Genomic DNA, 24,415 nt, shown 5'->3' with positions numbered 1-24,415 from the left:
GTTGGGTGTCAAGAGACCAGGTCGGCATGACATTTAGAAATCAGTGTTTCATAAAACTGATGAAACATCAGAATCACTTGTGGATTTTTCTTTTCTTTTTTACACAGTGAATCAGACACTGGGGATAGCATTCAGGAATGTGTTTTTATTTTTTTGGTTTTTGTTTTCTGGGTTGTTCTTTTTTTAACTCATTCTCCGGATGAGTCAACAGCAGACTGTTTGGGTCAGAATTTTAAAACGAATGGTTCTGAGATGGCTCTTCCCCAAAGACCTTTTCTCTCCTCTGGCCTTTAACACGACCCAAGTGGCAAAGGTCGGGAGATTGGGACCCCTAAAAAACACCTACCGTGCAGGTTACCTCAAGCAGAAGTTTAAAGGTGAAGCTTTCATCGTAAAAGCTGCTTATGGGACCGTGATGGTTTTGGGAAGAAAGAATGGGAGCCCAGACCATGAGTCCATCCCGGCATGCCCATCTCTTGCTGTCAAGGGGCCCAGATATTCCCTGAAAGCTACAATGGCCCATTACAATCATTCTTCTAGCATGGCAATGCCTGTCTGCTCTGGCAAATTTTGATAAATGCAATGCCAAGTTGAGCAGTGTGCAACCACCGCAAGCATTATTAATCAAAGGAGGGGCCGGTAGATCTCTCGGGTACTTCGGTAGCAAGGGAAAAATAATCATATGTCTGATTTCTTCAAATGACCGCATTCTTTGGATCATTTTTTTTTTTTTTAACCTAACAATCAGGCTGTCTGCCATTTAATAGTTAGAATGGTATCACCAGCTAGTGTGTAAAAAGCTGTCCCCTGGAGGCCTATTCCTGATTTGTACTCTCTCCAGGTCCCTGAAACACTAAATAAATAAAAGCGAATGGCTTTTAATGAAAGCCTTTGCCTCCTCGGTTTAGCTTTTAATTGTGTGACAGTCGAAGACACACATACGCATCACATCCTGAGCTGTTTATTGGAATTACAAACCCTCAGCCTAAATGTCAAGCTATGCCACAGAGAAATGTGAACAGCTCAGTTTATTAATGGCAAGTTCGGTGGTTGGTCCCATCATTCACGGCGATGGGGACTCCAGCTTGCTCAAGCTCTTAGCTTCCAATATAGATCAACATGATCACAATGTTGACTTAGAGCAGACTAGAAACCCAAGGCATAAGAAGAGATTGATGAGACCCTTTGCAGGCTCTGAGTCATCTGCATGCAGAAACTTGAAACATAAAGACAAGAGGTGCCTGTGTTGGCTTGGACTAAAAGGCCTTCCAGGTTTCCCTGGTTTGGGTCTGTTCACTACAGACTTGATATTTATTGAGCAATGGGTGGGCCTTCTTTTTCTCATCAGAAAGTGGCCATCGTATTACCTGCCTCTGTAGGGTTGCTGTGAATTTTCAGTATCACGTATTTTAGTATCTAATAAACGCATAGTTAATTGTCAAAATAATAGCTACTAGTTTAATTGATAGAATTTTTTGTTTTAATGTGTAGAGTGTGGTCTAACTTAAGTTGCATAGTAAATTCTTTCAATTTGGAAATCCAAGACAGACGTTTATGACAGACACATACAGATGAAGGCCTATGGTGTGCATAAAATAAAACAGTTAAAAGTTTAATACAAGTCAGATGGGACACCTTATAATGCTGACTCCATACTCCTACTGCTGCCCTCAAGTCAGAACAGGTCTGCCTGGATCAAAAGCAAGAGTTCCTTTTCCAGTTCTTGTTGTCACGTCATTCAGGTGACAAAAAAAAAAAAAAAAAAAAAAGTAAAGGGACAGGAAGCCATGGAGAAAGTAGTATAGTGCCAGCAGCCTTGTGGCATCTTAGTCTAATGCTACTATGCTGGACATTATTAACGTGTGGCATGATCTCCTCCATGTAAAGACAGCAGAGAAAAAACTGAAACTAAAATAAACAACCTTAGATCAATAAATAACTACAACCCCATAGGCGTCTCCGTGCTTACAAATCCCTTAATATTTCCATACTGAAGAATGGAGTGATTAATATGGGAAAAACAAGCTGCCAAGTAAAGACGGGTATCTTCATGTTGTCTTAAGAAATTCCTCAAGGACAATTCATTTTCACTGATCTGCTATTTACAGACTCAAAAGTTTTGCTTTGTCTGTTTCTAGTGCACACCCCTGTAGACGTCGTCTCCTTTGGGTGTCAAAGGGTGGGAACCCATTTACCATAAGGAAAGAGAGATATTTGGCTGCTACTAATAAATTAACAGTAGCTACTAAAAATGACTCATTTAAGTGCTTGTCCAATCAATTTTACCAGTTCTGAAATGGAAGCAGTGAAGGGTTATCTGGATGCCTTGGGGTTCTTAACACACTTTAGTGACCTAGAATTGACTTCCCTCTTATTATGGAAGGCGGAGAATAGGAAGGTCTTAAATGAAAGCACTGCGTGCTAGGATAACACCAAGAACAGTCCATCGGCTCTCAACCATAGGTGCTTGCCCCAGACCTGGGCGTCACAACCTTGGGGGCCCGAAGACAGCTGTAAGCTAACACGCACTGGGAGCATAGCATCCTCCAGAACTGTACATGCCGCGTGCGTAGTTCGTGCCTCACAACGTTCCCCTCCCACTTTACAGATGAAAAAACAGATGTAGACAGATTGAGTGATTTGCCGAAAGGCACGTGGCCGGGGAGGGGCACAACCAAGGCTTGCACCTCACTAAATCCCGACTTCATTCATTACGCGCCACTGTTGGGGCATAAATGCCATCCAGGGAGTGGAAGTCTTCTCTGTTCACTCCTGCGACGTCATCGTCCAGCACTGGACCTGATTCAATGCGTGTGTTCACTAAATATTGGATGAGGGCTTGACGTCAAGGACAGCTGACGTTGAGAAGACTGGCATCCCTAAGCCTCACCTCTCTGCTTCTGTTTATACCCAGCACCAGATGGGCACGCTTCCTATGTTTTTTCCTCTTGAACTTATCTTGGTTTTGCCATGTAATTTGGGCTTTGCTTACTCTCCGCCTCCAGAGTCTCTCATTTCTCACAGGAACATCCCTTGTCCTCATGCCGAGCATCACGCATTTTACAACCCTCCCCCCCACTTCTGTACCAGCAGCTCTGGCCCTTGACCCATGTTGATCAGGAGCTCCGTCTTCCCACCCATGAAAGGCAGAAGCAGATCATTTAGACTAGAAGAGCATCTGACGCCCCTGGGGTGAGAGAATATACCGGCCATTCAGGGCAAGTCTCTACTTGGCAAAATCTTTTGCTTTGTGCATCTACACCAGGCATTAGAACAAACGACATATTTTCAAAACAAAACCTACTTATTTTCGTAAACCTACAAAGCTCCAGTATCTCGTGGGAGGGCTCACATTGTCCTTTCTTGGTCCCTTCTTCAGAGACCTCAGAGAAAAGAGCTAGAACAGTAATCCAATGCCTCATGCAACACTGAGTTATGACTTAGCATCTTGGATGCTTAGAACTTAGAAGTTCTTCATATATAAAACCAAATGCTTTAGTATGAGTATATATCACAATGCCATACAATAGAATTGAATTCTAAATAAAGCCAAGTGGAGTAGGTAAGCTTCCAATTATATCAAGGCTCTTTAGGTGCAGAGGGTTTCTTTTAGCACAGGAAGGTGCTTTTCAAGATGTTCCCAATCTCGTGTATGTGAGGAACCTGTGTTCTGCTGATTTGGGAGTCGCGTAACATCCGGTGACCCTGTCTTCTTAAATTTAGTGTGGAGAGGGCATAAGCCAAGAGCAGCCAACCTCAGCCAAACCCTGGACAGCACTTCTGTACTCTTAGCTGCTCCGGACCTCCTGCAGCCTTTCTCTGATTGCTCTGTGCCTATTGATTGCTTTTCCTGGGAACCTGACTAATGATTGCAGTGAAATGTGACTTGGGAGAACTTTCTGTTCCATCCTGATCAGGCTTGATGGTGATCGACCTTGACCTTACTGTGACCCAAGTATGGAAGGGAAGGGGTGTGTGTGTGTGTGTGTGTGTGTGTGGTGGCGGTGATACAAGGTGAGACAGGCAAATACAGTAACTGGGGCCACTTGGCCTTGGCCGGCGTACCCTACCAAGGAAAGATGGGGCCAGAAGAGCAAACTGAAATAATGGGTTTCAGATGACACCCTCTCCCTGAGCTCTATCTTCAGAGCTAACCACTCCTTGCGACCTCAGCTTCGGTTCCTGCCTTAGGCCCGTTCAGACTGGACACTTCTATGTCCTCTCCTCCGGAACACCTGGAATGTAGGCACATATTCCACCTGCAAAATCTACGTTTGCCCCCAACGTGTCCAAAGGCTCCATTTCATCTCTCTTTGCTTTTAAACCCACGACAGCTAAAGTCAAGCTGAAGTAGGGCCGCACTCACGACTTCCCACGCAGCCCAGGCACAGAGGTGCCAGCCGCGTCCCTCCGGCACCTGTGCTCCCCGCTGGCTCCGTTCCCTTCTCTGGCTTATGTTTCAGCAGCGGCTTGGTTATGGTTTCTGTTCATTCGGCTCCAACACTATTTTTACACGCTGTCAAAGCTCCCCTGATGTCCCTCCTTTGAAAAGCGCCCTCTAAATCCCATCACGATGGCAGGAATGCAAGGAAAGTGCAAGGGTGGGAAGGGGTTGGGCAGCGCATGGTCTTACAGCTGTTACCATTTTGGGATCAGAAAGCGGGTGACATTTTTTAAAAGGCAGCCACACTGCCACATATCATACTCTGTCTGTCTTTCACACGTTTTAACCGTCTGCCTTCAGAAGGCCTTTCATGGCTTTTACCTTAATAAATACATAAGTAAAATTTAAAGACGAATTTTGCTTTTGTAACCAAGCTCCATGACTCAGAACATAAGCCAACTAGAATGCCCCGTTTCCTTATTCACACAGCCCCTGTCCTAGGACCCCCACACACACACACACACACTCAAAAAAACATTAATCCTCTTTAATTCCTTGCTAAGAATTCTGAGGTCATTGACTGAGGACAGCAGTTAAGTGTCTAAAATGCCTTTTTTGGGATGCCCAAGAAAAATGTAAGCTTTCTGTGGTGGATTATTCAGCCTAGTGGAATTCAACAGGACAGAGAATCACTGGGGCTTTACTCTTAACTTTAACTGACCTTTGAAAGGCACTCAACACACCAGTTGGAACCAGCACATTTGCACAACTCAGTAAATTAAAAGATGACAAAAAGAAAGAAAGAAAGAAAGAAAGAAAGAAAGAAAGAAAGAAAGAAAGAAGAAAGAAAGAAAGAAGAAAGAAAGAAGAAAGAAAGAAAGAAAGAAAGAAAGAAAGAAAGAAAGAAAGAAAGAAAGAAAGAGAAAGAAAGAAAGAAAGAAAGAAAGAAAGAAAGAAAGAAAGAAAGAAAGAAAGAAAGAGAAAGAAAGAGAAAGAAAGAAAGAAAGAAAGAAAGAAAGAAAGAAAGAAAGAAAGAAAGAAAGAAAGAAAAGAAAAGAAAAGAAACTTTTCTTTAATTCACTGCAACTTCCCAATCTGGTGCCCAAATTGCTATACGCACCTTCACTAGAAAAACAATCAAAGTCAATTTTCATCATCCTACCTTCTGCTTTCTTCATTTTTTTTAACCCCAAATTTTGTGTATACAAAATTAACTGTCCCTTAAGGAAAAAAAAAATGGTTTCTGGCTAAGTCAGTGGGCTCCTTCTCTATCCCTGTGACGTCCAAGACCACGTGCATTTACCCCCATATTTGCTGAACTTTGTGCAAGGATAAGGATGGTGTTTTCCACAGACTCTGCCTCTGTTTCTAATCTGGCCACAGGTCTAGGGGGTTCTAACCTGAAGTCTGAGGGTAATTCCTGAAATCATCACCGGAGCAGATTCCTAAGGATTGAGGCCTTTCTAAAGGTAAAAGCATAAAAGCTCAATCTGGGAGACCCTGTTCTCCTGCATGACAGAGGAGACCAGCAGGAGAGCAATAAGCTTTCTCCTAGTTATGGGAACTGAAAATGAACTCATGGATTTCAATCAGTTTAGCATCTGGTCTCAGTAACTTTTTAAAAAATTACTTATACGAGGATATTAACATCACACCTGCTGGAAGCTTCCTTTATCAGAAGCCTATTTGTAAACAGAAAACGTTGAAGATTTATGGTAATTGTAACATTAAAATTATCCTGGAGTTTTATACACATTTTGTAGCTGTTGCAACTTACTCCATTCCCATTGCATTGTGCAAATTGGCCTAATAATGAAAAGCCATACGTTTTCATTAGTGCAGTTGTCCTGTCTGCTGATGGCTGACATTCCAACTTTTGATCAACAGCAGGATTCTCTAAACTGCTGATTTTGCAACTCAGAACTTTCCACTAAGATGAAATGAAATTTGACTTCCGAATCTCGCTGGTAAAAAGTCCTCCTCAAAGATGTTCCAAAATTATAGGCCTGTTTTTAAAGACCGCTTGAAATGGCTACTTCTGGCTTATAAACCGTCTTCTCCCATTCGTAAAATGTGCACAACAAGGCATTTTTAGAGGGCCATTCATTCATTTCTTCATTCTTTGACAAATATTTGCTGATCGTCTACTAGATAACTCATCCTATACTAGGGGTTATGAGGTCGAAATAATATGAATAGCCAATGGCTGGTACATAGTGACACGGTGCTCTCCCCTTTCTACAAGACTCTAGCTCATGTGAATAATAATGAGAGGTTTTTATTCTAGCTAACATTTAGGGGCCAAGGAATTGTCATCTGTCCTGGGAAAAACTTAGGTTTTGAGAGTCAGAGACACTCTTTGCTACCAAAAAGCTCTCTCCCTACTCATGCTGGGATCCCCCGCCCCACATGGCTCAGGTCTACAGACCTTCAGCAAAAGTAAGCTCAGAACCCAAAGGCAGCCCATTCTATGAGTAGACAGTTTGAGTAACTGGATCTTAAAATATGCCTCCAGTAGTAGTCCACCCATTCTTGGGCTTCTCTCAGAAGCAGGGAAAGCAAGACATCTCAATTTTCTGTATTTGAAGATAGTTTGTTTTTGTTTTTGTGGTTTTGTCTTGTTTTGTTTTTACTCCTAAGCCTTCCCTCAAAGCTAATCACCCATTTTTCTTTAAATGATTGTTTTAAGTTGTTGATGTAAGTTTTAGCCTCTTTTCCCTGTTGTTCCCGTACCTCTAGATGTCTGTCAGTCAATGAGCCTTTTAAAATAAAATATTTATATAGCTTTGACTCACAGTAAATGAGAAGTAACATAACAGAATTTCCTATTGGGCATAGCGCTCACAAACCACGATGTGTTCAACCACTTGGGTCTTCACGAGCAGGTTCCTGTCTTAGAGTTGAGGAAATAGTAATTCAGAGGGTAATGATTGGGGTGTCTGTGTGGCTCAGTCAGTTAAGCATCTGCCTTTGACTCAGGTAATGATCCCAGGGTCCTGGGATCGAGTCTCACATCAGGCTCCCTATGCAGCAGGGAGTCTGCTTCTCTTTCTTTCTCTGCCTCCTCCTCCTGCTCATGCTCTGTCTCTGTCTGTCTCTGTCTCTCTGCCTCTCTCTGTTTCTCTCTCAAATATATAAATAAATAGAATCTTTAAAAAAAAAAAAAGGTAATGATTGGCTTGTGGTCACACAGACATTAAAGGGTAGAGTCACACTCAAAGCCCGGGGGCTTACTCCTCAAAAATCACTTAATCTTTCCCTTGCTCCACAAATCCCTTGTAGCTGGAATTAGTTTACAAGTCATTCTCATCTGCATCATTCACAGAAAATATCCTCTTGCTAATACTGGGCCTAAAGAGAGAATACAGAGGCAAGATTTGTTTGGAGCAGCAGTTCTATATTGCCCTCTGAATGAAACCCTAAAGTGAAAGACAAGGAACCAGACAAAAGAGAATTATGTAGAATCAAGAGGGCTTTAGATGATATATGAAGGCATTAATAGAAAAGTGGCTATTCACAGGGTTATGATTGATTATGTATTTAAAATAAACACAGTTGCCTTTCTTTACTTTGGCTCTAAGGAGGGCTGAACTTTAGCACCATAATGGCCCACTGTTGTCTACATGGCAGGTGGCTGGTACATAAATCCCCACAAGTGGCAGACTGAGGGGCCAATGTATGGATTCGATCTATGAATATTGCATACCCTGCATTTTTGCAAAGAAACAAACCAGCCGTGTCTGTGTTCCCAAGTCTCTGCCTCAGCTTCATGGGAGAAGCAATGAAGACCTACCTCCCCTTTAGCTTAAAAATGGAGACGACTAAGTGCAATTAAAAGTTAATTGTTGTAATTCCTCATGTAGAACATCTTTCCAGGGTATGGAAGGAGCATTTTCATGCACTCGGAGGTTACACGAAGCCCTCTAGGGTTATCAAGTCCAATTCCTAATGGGATAGTGTAGGCGTCCTTACAAGAACTCAAAGGTACCATAAATGCCTAGTGGAGTATTTTAGGGGATGCAGGGTCATTATTCCCCAAAGTGACCCACTTTTTCATATTTAAATACATGTTACCTCAATATGGCAACTCAGTGGAACAGCAAATACGTACATGACAGCAGTCCCCTTTAATAATGTATATTCACTGGGGTATAGAAGGCAGGAGGGACAACTTAAAAAAATCTTCACTGAAAACCCATCTGTGCACCACGGGCAGATTTGGGGGGAAAGAAAGAACTCTTAGAGCGGAATTATCTCTGCACATCACCTGGCCCACCATCCCGATGTACAGATGAGAAGAACAAAGCCCAGATAAAGCCATGACCATCACCGGAGAGCCATCCCTATTCTACTAAACCAGGAATAGTCTCTGGCTTGATGTCACGACCACCCCATGGCCCTCATCATCAGACACCTATTTAGGCAGTGTCCTGGAGTGGTTAAAAATGTGTGTGTGTTTCTCTCTTATTTCACACACACACTGCCCTCTAACTGAACGACCAGACATTTGTTTAATTATTTTTAGAAGCATGTGCCTTCTCTTTATACCCTGCTGTAGACAAAAATGACCACCGAAAAACATTATGTGGGGGTTGACCTGATTTTACAGAAGATGAGCATGAGATTTTGTTGTAAATTGCTATTTTCTTCTGCTAGTATTAATAGCAATGCATTTACTGATCTATTAGATTGTTCTGAGCATCATTCTCACACTCCTCGATTATATTTTTAAATTTTTATAACAATAATATTTATCAAATATGAGTATCATGCCCATTTTATAGAAGAGGAAACTGAAGTTTTAAGAAGTTAAGTAACTTCACTCGTGCCATGGATCCAGAAAGTGATGAAGCTGGAATTTTTAACACAGATAGTTGAATACCAAAAACATACATTTGCACATATGGCCCCATTCTTTAGCATGGCAAGTGTGAAGAATATGCAATAATGAGATACTCATACAGTGCAAAGGGGAGCATGAGTATCTATCTGCCTTAAACACCTTGAAGAACTAGATGAAGTGAAAAATTAACAATTTAAAAAGTGAGAAAAGCAAAATGTACGATTGTGTGTGATGTGTAACCACAGTTATGCAATAAATGTATGTCTATGCAGACATTGGAAAGATAAAATCATTAACTTCTAGATAGTGGGATTCAGAGCCATTTACCTTTTTGCTTAAAATATCCTTCAGTTGGTTATTATTTTTAATCAATATCAATTTATAAAAATCACATAGAAGGGACACCAGGCTGGCTCAGTCAGTTAAGTGCCCAACTCTTGGTCTCAGCTCAAGTCGTGTTTTCAGGGTGGTGAGTTCAAGCCCCACGTTGGGCTCCATGCTGGGCATGGAGTCTACTTAAAACAAACAAAACAGTAATACTATGGATTTCTCCATGTTGTCCTTTGGTCATATTCTCTAAGACACCCTGCAGGTTGGATGGGAAGAGTAACAAAACTCCCCACAGAACTCCCCGTTCTGGCCCAACGTGTCCTCCCTGCAGCAGGGTGCACCTGCCTGCCTCTGATTCTGTGCACTCAAAGATATTGTTGGGCAACTATTACATGCCCAGATGTCTGAGCTGAGGCTTGCGCTGCTCTCAAAATAGTCTAGGGAAGAGAAATGACCCCCACACAGAGACCATAACCGATGTAGAGAGGTACAAAGCGAAGACTGCAAGGTTGCGGCGGGGGGGGGGTTCATCGTCTGAGTTCCAGACTTCACAAAGGAGATTTTAGCTGAGGGGACCCTATAAGGATGATTAAGCGTTTGGCAGAAGAGGAAGGCAAACCTGAGTATAGGGGGAACTGTGGTGCCAAGGTGCCGAGTTGCAAAACGATCACAGGCAGATGGGTGTGAATGGATGTGGAGTACAGGTGGGGCGGCCAGAAATGAAGGTAGACAGGTACCAGGGGCCGTGCTTTCTAAGCCATGCTGCGGAGCTGGGGGATGCCCAGGGGCATTTTGAGTAGACCAGTGCGGAACAGAGTAGCCAGGCCTTCATTTCACAGTTATAACGGCTCCCATCCCCTCATCTACCACCCAGGGATGTGGAGGAAAATTCCAAATGAAGAGCTGCTATGGGAATAAGCTGGCTGGCTGGAGGCTTAGGGCTCTAGTTTGGAGCACCTTGGGGGGACCTCCTCCCAAGATGGGGTGCTGTGCTCACATCAGTAAACCACCTCACAGACAGACGTCTAAATCCCTTGTGTTCGTCTTTGGATCTCCAAAGGCCTTTGGTGCACAATCTTGTGACCTTGGGACAGATTAAAACACATACAAGCCCCTACGTCCAGAAGGCGCTCTTTTTTTCCCCAGTTTGTGTTTTTCATTTTGTTTGTAGGAACAGAAGAAGGAGCAAGGACCGTTCACAAATAATCAATTGAATGGTATTCCAGTGTCCTGCTATGTTCTGCTCTCGCGTTTTAATAAGCTTAACAGTGAACACAACTCAATGTTATTAAAAAAGAAACAGCGCACGGCTGTTTCTTCCCAGTCACCCTATAAATGTGCTTCCCTCTGTTATTTCAAAAGTATTAAAAGGTAATTGTTTTATTTTTCAATTAAGGCCTGCATTTGCCAGTTTTTGTCCATAGGCATTCTCCAACACAATTGCGTTTTCACGGTGCCATGGCTCTCCCCTGGGTGACTGTTTTCCCATTGGTGGTGAGTGATGGCGATTCCAGCCCAGCCTGGTGAGCAGTTGGCAGAGTCTGAGCTAAAACTCACCCAAGGATCACACTGCCTCGGTTTTTGTCAGCAAAGGAGTATGAATAATTGAAAGCAAGAAGAAGCAAAGATGCTGTTTCTGGAGCCTGGTTCAACTAACGGAGATAAAATGGCTTTGATTTAAGGGGAGAGAAAACCACACCATAATGAACTCCAGGATTTCACGGGCGAATTTTGCCATTTTATCAAGGGAACAGGCAAAACCGATGTAACTCAAAGTGCTGATTACCTTGCTCCTTGGATTATGCAAGGTAGTAACTTCTGGGAGCAGGAGACAAATTGGAGCAAGTTTTAGGAGAAAATGATTGGGCTGTTCTCATTTAGAACCATCTCCCTTTCCCCAGACCTACCCCGGCAAAAATGCAAATGGAAATTGCCTGGCACCTCTTTCTAATCAATCTGCCTCCAGAGGTAGTAAATTCTCTCTGGCCTTCTCTTCCCCGAGCTCCGCTCCAGCTGGAGCGCGGTGGAGCCTCCGCCTCTTGCCGCCTCCATCAGTGACACTTCTGGGAATTAGAATCTGCAAACTCGCCACCAGGAGAGTGTGGGGCGCCCAAATACAAGATCACCAATCTTCTGTTGAATTGTTTCTCAGTGAAAAAACAGCTTATTAAGAGCCATACTATGTCATTCAATTGCAGCTCATCGGAAATTATTCAGTAAAGGTGTCCTCTTCACCAACCACCGCAGAAAGTCCCCGGCTGGTGAGGACAGCCGACGATGACATAGATTGTGGGGTCGGGGGCACTTCTCCCGAGACAACAGCATTGCACTTCGTCCTATAGACCTGTTCGATGTCAGTCTTCCTTGTGGGATTGTACGACACACACCGACACAGCCCAAGGCTGATGTGATCGTCCTCCTCCTCCCCATGCCAGGTGGATGGCGGGCATTGCAACCTACCCAATCAGTGCTTCATTCATTCATTCATTCAACAGACCAAAGGAGGGCCTTCGATGAGCAGGCACTGTGCTAAATCCTTGGATTACGACAATAAACAAAACAGGCAGGGCTTTTGGACTCACAGGGCTCACGCTCTATGGGGGACACTTGAATTAGCAGATAATTGTGGAGAGCGAGAAAGGACATGGGCAGGCGCTGTGCTTCACTAATGAGAGAAGGGAGCTTCATTCCATTTAGGGGCATGGAAAGCATTTATGGAAAGGTGACATTTCTATGGTTGATGCTAGAGGAGTGAGGATACAGGCATTGAACAAAAGAGGGAAGAGGACTCTTGGCATCAAAGAGGACCTGCTGTGTCGGAACGTGGCGCGTTTGGGAAACTCGCGCTAGTCTGCTAGGGCTGCCGTAGCAAAGTGCCACCGATCGGGTGGCTTAAACAACAGAAATCGGTTTTCTCACCGTTGTGGAGGCTACAAGTCTGAAATCAGGGTGTCAGCAGGGTTAGCTTCTTCCAACGCCTCTCTCCTTGGCTTCCAGATGGCTGTCTTCCCCCCGTGTCTTCACATGGTCTTTCCTCTATACCCATCGGTGTCCAAATTCCCTCTTTTTAGAAAGACACCAGTCACATTAGATTAGGGCCTACTCAGATAAATGACCTCATTTTAGCTTAATCACCTCTTTAAAGACCATGTTTCCAAATACAGTCACATTCTGAGATCCTGGGGTTAAGGACTTTATGTGTGCATCTGGAGGGGATACTGTTCAGCCCACAACACTTGATGAAGGCCAGTTGGGTTGAATCTTTCAGTCTAAGTGTAAAGGAGCCGTTGAGGGGTAATAAAGAGTCCTGGAGCCCATTTGCTTTTATAGCCACTGCTTCGGGGTAAGTACAGAGAAGAGATTGTGGCGCAGCAAAAATAGATATGGGGAGACCAGTTAGGAGCTGCTGCAGTTGCCTAGCAAGAGGACGGTGGAAGTGAGGTTAGGAAGAGGAGAGGGCCTCAAGATGAAGCCGGGAAACAGAAAGCCAGCCTTTGAGTGAGTGAATGAATGAATGAGTGAATGTCTAAGTTCGTGAAATCTATGGAATGAATAAATCAAGCCCCATAGACATTATGAAAACCCTGGCTTTTCCCTACAGTCAATGAAGGGAGACCTCTTGTCCTTCTGTGTCTGTCCCCTGCAGGAACGAGACTTCTCTGCATTGTGTGGTGCCTTTGTGTGGGGGAGCCTCTTGCTCTGCGTGCGAAGGGATAAACTCTCTGTTCTCCCTCGCCCTGTCACACAGCAGGCATTGCACATGCATTGTTTGAGGGAGAAGAATGCGAAGAAAGGGCACTGTCCACCTCACTGACACTTACTGGGGACACTGGTATTGGTAATTGTCATTCATCAGCCATTCTGCTTTGTAGATAAGCCCCAGTCTTTGAGAATGTCTTTCCAATGTCAATTGCAAGGCAGCTTTTTTAAAGAAAAGTGGTTTTACTCAGTTGGGCTTGTGACATTAGCCAAGCACCATTTTCCACAGTATTTATAACGTGGGTCTTCTTCCTTCATCTTACACTTGCACACACAGAGCCAGGGAGCCATTCCTTGCCAAAGAGGCCCAAATGATTGATGAATTAGTGCAATCAGGGATTCACAGAACCGTCCAAGTGCAGCTCTGGATGGGGCCTTCATGGCATGTAAGTCCACTGACCCCTCCCTACTCCATCCAATCAGAATTTCTCTAGAAAAGTTGTGACAGGTACCCCCAGTCTCTTCTTGCACCACCCTTGGAACAGGGAGCTCACTACTTAGAGCACTCTCCTCTGTGCTACTACCAATTTATTCAAACTGTTAGTTTTGACCAAGAGAAGAAAAATGTGGTTGTCCTCCCCGTGTTCACATGGCTCTACCCCTCCTTTCCTGTGGCACCCATTCACAAGGTTTGCTTTGTTTGGGGCAGATGATTTCCGTGCCTCCACCAGCCTGGTCACTTATCTAACTGAAGCCCAGTTTGATCATTGTCTCTCTTAAAATGAGGGGCAGGCATTGAATAGAGTGTTCCAGGCATGTATTGGTGAAGAGTCTCTGTCTTACTTGCTGAAGCCACCATCCTCCCAAACACCCATTTTGCTTTCCCTTCTTATTAAAGACTGAATGTTTGTGTCTCCCCAACACCAAATTCCTGTGTTGAAATCGTAACCCCCACTGGGATGGTATCAGGAGGTGGGACATTTGGTAGGTGATTATGTCAGAAGGGTAGAGCTCTCGTGAATGGGATTGGTGCCCTTATAAAAGGGACCCCAGGGGGCTCTCCTAGCCTCCCTCTACCATATGAGGGTACCAGCAGAACTTGGCGGTCTGCATCCCAGCAGAGAGGCCCCACCAGACCGCAGCCGTGCGGGTGCCCTGATCTCCAGAACTGTGAGAGATAATCATCTGTTGTTTATGAGCGACCCACGCTGTGGTATTCTGTTACAGCAGCCTTAACTGACTAAGACCATTCCCTTTCTACATGCAGATCACACAACCTTGTGATATGTGTCTCTTAATTTTCCCTTTTTTTCCCTCCTTAATCTATGAGCTGTTCTTCCTCTTGCCTAAATTAGTACAAAAATCTCCAATTAAACTATAATCCCGTCTCCAGTCTTTTTACTCTTGCCTGGATGTTATAACACTTCCCCCAAGGACTACAGATTGTGCAATCTGAGCTTGTCCTTTCCCTTTTTAAATCTCTTTGATGTGTGTGTGTGTGTGTGTGTGTGTGTGTGTGTGTGTGTGGTGAGGTGACAGGTTTCCAATGGCTCTAAAACACCTGAAGGTTAAGCTCAGACTTTAGATCCGTACACTGCCCTTCATGGTCTATCATCACCTGAACCCCTGGCTATCCTCGTCTCCCTTCCCCATCTCCACGCTGTGCTTTCTGAATGCCACGTTAGCCCTCAGCCTCGTCATATACTCCCACCTACTGCCAGTAATGGCCTTTCCCCCCTTCTCTGCTGGGCAAAACCCACTTGTCTGTCAAGACTTAGAGTCTCAGCTCTCACGGTGTCAGTCCTGACTGCCCAAGTCGGGCTTCTTTTCTGGCCTGAAGGACAAACATAGCACAGTGGAGTGTCCGTGTCTGATGACTTGTGTATTTCTCCCATTAAGCCACAGACCCCAACTCATCTGTGTCCTCGGTGTCTGGGACCACACCTAGAATGGGGGAGACACTCAGTGCATGTTTGTTGAGCTAAACTTTTATCCCTGGTGAACGGAGCTTTGAAGATCATGACTGCTCGGGTACAGATGGGAAGACCGTACCGTGTTTGACACATTCATTTCCTGGGTCGTGCTGGGCATGAGGAAGATGCGGTACCATCCCTCACAGAGTCAACCTAAAACCCGAGAGTCCCCAGGGCTCGGCCAAAACCCTGCATCTAAGCAGTTAGAATTTACACTGCAACTGGAACAGCAGATCAGAAACACCTCAACAATGCCTCCCCTCAAGGGATGGGAAAGTTCCATGGACCAAACACGGCTTCAACCACAGTCACTAGAACCACTTATTACCTCAGCCCAACATTAAACATATATTAAATTGATTTGATAACTGCCCCACCCAAGTTTTAAGGAAGAAAAATGCATGCACATTCTAATAAGTAATTTTAAAAAGTCATTTTATACATACTTTTATGATCAAACAATGCAATATAAAACAAATATTTAAAACTTATCTTAAAACATAGCTACCCTGATAAGCATAATTTAGAAACCTTTAATGAATTCACCTCAATTAGCCTTTAATTAAATAGCTCATTAAAAGCTGATTTGAATACTGCTCATGGAGAAATCCTTGTTCAACTGTTGTGACAGAACAGGAAGTTAATGAAGTTAAAATTAAGCGCAATTTGGGGGGAACAGTCTGAAAGTCATAAAGCTACAGGAGGAAATAAAATCTCTGAACTTTGCCTGACACCTGAGACTTTTCATCATCAGCAGAGGCTCGAGTCAAGGGTAGATTTGACGCCCCAGGCAGGAAACAGGTCTTGCCACCCTTTGTTCTCAGCTCGGGGCTTAGGACATTGGAAGCAGAGGTCATGTGTGATGAATGAGCAAGTGAATGAAGGAACAGAACAGATCGGTGCACGTTCTAAATTCAAGCAAAAGAGAAAATTATACGAAATAAAGTTACATTAGCGAAGCATCTGCCATGTGTCAAACCTTTTGAAGGAATTTTTTAAAATCTGTTTCTCCTTATAGCCCTTCATGCTGAGGCTAAAATATTCTTCTTCTTTTTTTTTTAGGTGGTTAACTAACACAGGTGGCAAATATCTGAGCTGAAATTGAGATGGCAGAGAACCCCAAACATTTTAAATTTTTCAAGGCCCCTTTATGGACTTAATCTGAAAAAAAAAAAATATGTCTGCTATCAGCCTTCACCTTCTCCTGACCCTCCCCACTGCCAACTCCTTCCAAGGAATATATCCCCAAGTCACTGACTTTTGTTGCCATAGCTCCGTCATTCTTGGGATGTCATCCATCAACTGATTATTCCTGTAAATGCAGCTCCGTTGCCTCCCTGTGGGAAACCTGAGCCTGAGTTTAGCCAGGCAACCCTGAGGGACAGAAGCAAGCTTCCGAGGGACACTCTGGACCTCTTGCACTGCAAGGCACTATCACACCATCTTGGAGGGGGAGAGAGAAATACAGGGTTAACTTTTTCACCATCTTCATCATTTGGGGACAGACCTAGTGGATTTTAAAGCAGGAAAGCACGGAGGGAATCAATTTGACCTGAAATTCCAAACGCAAAATCAGGTGTTCCCAGACCTGTTGCTGCCACCCAAGAGGCTTCACTTGGCTGTGCAGGGCCCAGCTTCTGGGTGCCCAGTTGTAGTGAGCCACCTTGGATGGTCAGAGGTGTCAAAATCCTGGGTCCACCGCTCTTGGGTGAGGGCCTAAGGGACCATGAGGAAGATGGACATGTTTCCTTGGCACAGCAGGAAGCAAGACCTGCTTGACTGGAGTGAGACCTCTGTCTGGGATGCCGCAGAAACCTGGACTGCAGGGAAACCACTGCCCAGCTCATGACGCTGCAGGCCATGCTGACTCAGATGTAAGCTTGAGCGGAATTGCAGCTTCCAAAGACCCCAGGAAGCAAGGGGTGGAGACTTGAGGTTTTCTAGTAGTTTCGTAAGGGCTACAGTGAGAAGATGGAGAAGCTACAGTGGGGCAAAAGTGGTCCCAACAAGCAGGCATCTGGTCCCCTACCCCAGTGTGGCCAGAACAGCTATATTTTTCTCTTTTATGGATCAAGCTATCGCAAAAAAAGTCTTTAGGACAAACACTTTCCTGGCATAAGGATAAATGGTATTTGGAAGATGCTGATAGGGCCCGATTCCTTAACCATACCAACCCCGCTGTTGGTTTTACAATTTCTGTTTGCATACTTCAGAGCTGGGCTAGAAGTGTCTCTGACCTCTAAGGGCAGACTTTTCCATTCTCAGACAGGTGTGAGCTTGAGAACCACCCTCCGTTCATCACACCAAGAGACCATTCTGAAGCTTATAGCTTCTCGCCCTATCTATATTCTTTGTGGTCTCAAGGAAAGTCTATCATCTACATGGACATTAAATAGCATTTATGAAGCACCAGCTATTGGGCCAGCTGATCTCTTTCACACACCCCCCATCACTGGTTACATCAGGTAGGGATTATCAGTATTCCCATTTTGTAGACAGTGAGGCTCAGTGAGTTACGATAACTAGATCACATTGATGGAGTAGAGCAGTGATGAGATTCAAACTGTCTCTGAGTCAATATCCCATGTTGGCAAATAATCCAGAATACAGAGGGAGGGAAAAAGATGGCCTCTCTGATCATCAAGGTCTTCTAAAATCCCAGGCTGAGCCTCTGTGCCCTGTGGCCGCTGGCCTTCATGTTCACGTGGCCATGCATCTTCTTACCTCAGTCCCCAGGACCTAGCCCTAATGGGTACTCAGTAAATGTGTGCCACGAAATTAAATGAACACAGAGGGCAGGAAACTCCTTGAGCTGACTTCCATTTCTTTAATGCTAGTGTTTTCTGGACCGTGGTCTGTGAATCTACAAAATCTACTTAATTGGCTGCCTATGAATATGTTTTGAAATATGATACTGTGTATCACCCATTTCTCCAGCCTCATGTCCTGCCAAGTTCTCTCGGCCTTTCTGTGCTCCTGTCTCTCTAGGATCTTGAATGGGCCGTAGTCCTTCACCCTGCGGTACGGTTGGCATGGACTCCTCCCCCTGGCTCCTCTTTTGCTCCACCTTTACTTGCTACTCCCTACGCACCCACCCTTTCTTCAAGGAGCCTTTCTGTTTCTTTCCAGTATAGACTAAGTGCCCGTATGCGCCATCCCATGGGACTCTGTAGTGTTTTCCTTTTACAATGTCATAATTCTCTATACTAAACATCTTCACCTCCAGTAGGGAAACCTCTGGGAAGGAGAGATGGTGTCTCCTGCTCACCATGGGATTGCCACTACCTGGTACCTGGTAGAGGCTCAGAAAGTATGTACGAAATGAATGTATAAATGAGTGAATAAAAGTGAATGCGTGGTTCTCTAACATGTGCATAGAAACCATGTTAAGATTAAAACAAACACCTATTTAAATGTTCACAGCCAGGTAAATCCTTCTGCCTTATCCAGACAGCCACGGGAGCTCACTGCCTTCCTTTCCTCACTCGCCAGGGTGCCGCTATCTACAAGCCTGGCAGGGCCACGTCAGCATTTTGGGAACGTCTAGGAAGGTTGAGTTAGAACCATGAGTTCTGCTTCCAGACCATGAAGAGCATATGGGACACAGCATCATTAAACTGAGGGTAATTGGTTGTGAATAAGTTTGCAATTTTTTCAAAAGTCCATGTGTGCGTGAGAACACTCAGGCTGGGTTTGTGTGTCCTTCCCAGAGTCAGCACATGAGTGAGCACATTCATATTCTCAAGCAGCTTTCAGTGCGCTAAGACAGTACAGGTGACAATGGGGCTTTCCCTAGCACAGACCGCTGGGTTTCATCACGCATCCATCATTCATTCATCCCTCATTCAGGCCTGGTTAGTTCACTGCCACCTTCAGGGTTCGGTCCATTCCAGCCAACCAGCCAGCCACTTGCATTTCAAAGTATCTGATCTCCGGCTAAGCCACTGTCTTGCCCCATAGTGGGGCAGTTCTCAGGCATGTTCCCCGCAGTCTCTCAGAGGCCCTAGCAGAGCTGAGCTGCAGGTGCCCACAGCATTAATCTGTCCCTGGGCGTAAGCTTTGCTAGCTTCCCTCAATTCCTTGTCTCACTCTGCCACTCTCTCACTGGCCTCCCTGAAGTTACCTCTCTACATAAACAATCTGTACCCAAACCACTGTCTAAGGGTCTATGTGAGGGGAGACAAAGTAAGAGATCACAGGAGCATGCTCATTCCTCTCAGATCACCTAACTCGTTAGCGATTCCATCAGCCTCCCTGGTTAGACAGTGGGCTCCTTGAGAACCGGGACCCTGGCAGCTGTTGCTTCTCCGTTGACTACCTAGTGCCTGGCACAGAGCAGGTGCTCAACGAGTCTTTCTTAAATGAAGAAAAGGGCACGCCAAGCTGTGTCTCCAGGGCTGGACATAAACTGTATTGACTCAACCCCAGCTCCCAGGTTAGAAGAAGCAAATTAAAATATTTAAAATATACTCTCATTGAGATCACTGTCATCCATTAACATCAGGTGTGGTAGGTCTTAGGAAAGACTGTACTGAACCCAGCTAAAGAGTAACCAGCGAAGCCTTCTCAGGGAAGTGGTCCCGAAGCCTAATCGCACAGGGCACATACACAAAGAATCTGTGGGATTCTTGAGAAGAAGCAGAGTACAAGTTCATGGGCTCAGTAATTGGAGAAGTTATAACACCCTCTACTCAAAGGCTCAGAACCAGACTAATCGTATTGTAGTAAATATTAATAATGAAAATGAATAGCAAACACATCCGCAACAGCATGCACATCTAGCATGCGCACTCAGATGAGGCTTTTTCTAGAAATTAGGCTGATCTAAAAATACTCTTGTGGAGGTGATCTCATTTTCTGGAAGCAGTGATTAGGGCAGCAGGGGGCTTGGCCCGGGGATGTTTCCTGTCTGCCAGAGCTTTGTCAGTCCCCAGGGGCCGGGAGTCTTGTTCAGGGAGCAGATGCCTCCCCGGCAGAGCCTCTGAGGTCTAAATACCTGCAGTTGTCAGAAACTCTGTTTTCATTTGCAAATGTACTTAACACTGGGAGGGATTTGCCAAAGTGTCTAACTGTGAGCATTGAGTGGGATCCACGTTTGTCTCTTACATTATGGTGCAGCTGAGTGCTGTAGCCAACAACCCCAGAACCTCAGTGGCTTAATGTGCAAAAAGTTTATTTCTTGCTCACATGAAGTAGAATTGGGCATTAGATGAGTGGTCTTCCAATACTGCTATTTAGAGACCCAGTCCTCATCAGCTGGTGGTTTGGTCACCACAGATCTCAGAGCTCCCCTTGGATGCTCTACACCCTAACAGCAGCCTGGGCAAGAGCCTCTCAGGTTGCACAGGGATCTGTACTGGTTGAGCCTGGTGAGGTTTGCTACTACAGCTCGCATGTCATTGGTCATAACTCACTCCAAACCCCACTGAAATGCAAGGGAGCATGAGAGTCTTGGTCCAGCTGTGTTCCCAGGCAGAAAAGATAACAGGATTTTGTGGACTTACAGTTCTCGCCCATACTTTTCAAGGTATATTGTGAAAGGATGAGGCCACGAGAGAATAACCAAGTATGGCATTCTCTATCTGGTTAATGGAAGGCAGCCTGTCCTCCGTTTTGATTAGATTTTTTTTTTAACTGACAATGGGGATAAGGAGCTGAAGTCTGTTGAACCCATTGATCTAGAATTTGACTAATGAATGTGTTGTTATGAAGACTTAATGGAGAAAGTGTCCAAATCACCTTTCTCACTTTAGGCAACGCAAGGACCAAAACTTAGTAATTTTCAAGGAATAGACTGCCTCTTGCCCCAAAATATGACTTTAGTTTTTGGGAAAAGTTCAGAAAAACCATGTGTGTGTGTGTGTGTGTGTGTGTGTGTGTGTGTGTGTGTGCACGCGTGCATATGCATATGTAAGTGTGAGAGGCGGATGTCAAGATATACTGAGAATGTATCCCCAATATCTGTGTCTTAGAAAATCTCTAGATTAGAGTCAGAGGATCTGAAATTATTTTCTCCATATTAAGAACCAAGTTGAGCCTCTAAGGTCTGCAACTATATTAGATTGTTATAATCATCTCCATTTTAAAGGTGAGTAAAGCAAGGCTGAGAGGCATTAAGAATTTTCCCTCCAAGGCTATATGGCAACTAAGTGGTGGAGGTAGGATTAAATGCCCCACAATCCTATATGAAAGATCATTGCCAACAGTATGTTTTCTGAAGCCTCTTAGAGGTATTGGCTGATTGCAGGAAAAATATTGCTTTCTAAAGTGCATGTAGCCATTTATGACCATTGTATACTACTTTCTAGAAATTTAGACTGAAGTGGAATAAACAAAATTCCATAGTCCCTCTACCCAACCACAACCATGGCGAAAATGTTAGCAAAAATGAGAGCAAATATTTATTAACCACCTTGGTCTCCAGAAGTCTCTAGAAGTCTTCAGAAGCCTTCTTTACTAAATTATTACCTCTGTCCAGGCCTTCTTTATGCTTTTAATCACCCTTCCTATCTTCCCTTCTAAACATTGACTTGGAGAAGCCAAATAAACGTCAGGGTCAGGCCAGACCACGCTTTTACCGACAAATCTGTTTTCCAATGCAAAGTAGCAATTTTGGAAACTCCAAACTCAGGGATAATGTTACTTATAATAGATCCATTTCAGAAAAGGTGGTGTGGCCAGTGACAATGACCTGGTGATATTGCAGTTCTCAGGAAAGGACCAAAGTCAGGGCACCTGGATGTTGAGTTCACTCTTTCCAATATATGTGCACTGTCTCTAAGTATTGTGACATCTCTCTTTTCCATCTTACTATAAAATAATAGAAATAATTGAAGAACATTTAAGTAGAGTTCAGTGAACATACCCATTCAATCCTCCGATACTACTTGGTATGTTCTCTGCACAGAGTGCCATGGCAGGTATGAAGGATACAACGCAGATAAAATTGTATTTATGGCTTGTTTTCCCCTTAGAGTCTGGGAAAAGAGTAACAAGAACTCAGTCCTTGGTCACCAATGCCATATGTGTTCCTATTAAGTATGGGAGGCAGAAGGGACATTTCAATATTGTCATTTTACTGAGGAGGAAATTGAGACCCATGAAGCATTTAGTGACTTACTGAGGGTGAAGCACAGGTAGAAAGTAGTTAATTTAGAATTCAGTCATATGTTTGTGATTTGTGATGTAAATAAGGGCATTGTGAGGAGTTACAAAAAGTCATTCAGACACATTATACCTAAAATACCACAAGATCCGTATTGCCCAATATTGCTTTTCTAACGACTTATTTGGAGGATCATGACAATCACTTGTTGGGATGTTCTAGTCACAAGTCTCCAAAAACAATCCCATATTTCCTCTGCCTCTGAAATTGTGCATTAAAGTACCCAACCCAGTGCTTGGCATTTGACAAGCGCTTGGCATGTATCACATATTCCTGCATTTGTCGCATTTGAGATGATGACACATTATTACCAGCTTACCTACTTTTCAAATGTGCACCTACCCATTCACCCCCACCCCCCCCAAAAAAAAAATCACGACTAGGTTTATTTTGGTCCCTGAGACATTTCCATAAATTATTGAGGAAAAAGTACCAGTTTACTAGCAAAATAAAATTTAAATCTTAGCACAAATCTGCTATAACCTCAACATGTTTAAAAAGGTGCCTTTGTCCATTGTTTCACTCCTAACAATTATTGCCCTTTAGTCCTGGGCTGATGTTTTTTAACAAGGAATTGATTTGAACTGAATTGGAGTAGCTGACATGGCACACAAGGTAAGCATTGAAAGGAGCTTTTCATTTTGGCCATATCATATGTGTATAAATTATCTTCAGCAGGGAGAGTCGTATTATAAATCATTTGTGCCAATAAATGTCTCATTAAACCTAACTTTCACTTATGGAGTATGCAATTGTCATTATATAAATATTATTTAATTACATAATGGCTCAACTTTAAGAAATCTGAATTTAACTAATATTCAAACCATATTCATAAAATGCTCTATCCTAGCGACTATTTGAGAATTCCATAATCTTTTGATTAAAGACTGTAGTACTTTGCTGATTGTATTTGGATAAGCCGTGTTGTCTTTATAATAAGGTATGTTGATATTAAAAATGATTAAACATTTTCAAGGGAAGAGCCACTTCATGTTCACCCACCTTTCATCTCCATATTATGAATTATATATTATTCTTTCACTTCTATATCCTAAATACTTTTTTCTCTTTCTTTGTAGGCAATTATACAATGACCCATCCATATAGCTCATGAGATTTCTCAATTTTTTATGAATGTCTGTAAATATGGAGGAAATGAGTGCAAAATTTATAACCAGTTGGACCCTATTAATTTTTTTTTTTTTTTGGTTGGAGGGGTATAGTCATCAGACTGCTATATTTGAGTTTAAGAGGAAATTATTACAGAATGGTATGGGGAGTGATGGATATTTAAATCTAGAGAGTTCTTTTAGCTTAGTATGCGACCAGGTTGCACACACACTGAAGTTTTGGGAGAGCTAACTTGAATGCTACTTTGATGTATTTTCTGGGAAATGGCTGGAGATTCAGAGCCCAGGGCATGATGAGTGGGTTTTGGCTGCCAGCTACCAAGAAGAGGGTGAAGGAAGTGGGATTGGGTTGGGTCTATGAAGAGTGTAAGTGTCCAGGGAGGCATGATAGACTCAAATTTAGACTCATTGGGCCTTGGCCCAATGCTAATATTCACAATAACATAATATTCATAAAACATAACACAGGATTCTTCAGAGAGCAGCTGCGCTTGAGATGTGATTAGAGGCAAAGTGGTTTGAAGCTTGCCCCAATCCATGATAGAATATAATCCCTATGAGGACAAAGCCCACACCTTTTTCATTCCTGATTATATTCGTAGAACCCAGTACCAAGTCAGCACACTAGTTTTCTAGAAAGATTTGCCAAAGTCTGGAGGGAAGGAGGATGCAGCCAGGGTTTGGGCACAGATAGAGCATCAGACTTGTGGGCGGGGATTTACTACATGGTTGGAGACCTAAGGCAGACCTCTAAGAAAAAGTCAGGTGTGTGGACTAGTCCTTGAGTAAAAAATATCTTAGCAGAGGGGAAAGTCAAGATGCGCAGAGCTCACTCAAGGAGCAGTGGGTACCATTCTGAGGTGGGATGTGTTTCTATTCTTCTCACTT

Source organism: Vulpes lagopus, chromosome 10 (genome assembly GCF_018345385.1).
Source record: "Vulpes lagopus strain Blue_001 chromosome 10, ASM1834538v1, whole genome shotgun sequence".
NCBI classification, from domain to species: Eukaryota; Metazoa; Chordata; class Mammalia; order Carnivora; family Canidae; genus Vulpes; species Vulpes lagopus.
Note: the sequence above shows the minus strand (reverse complement) of the source record.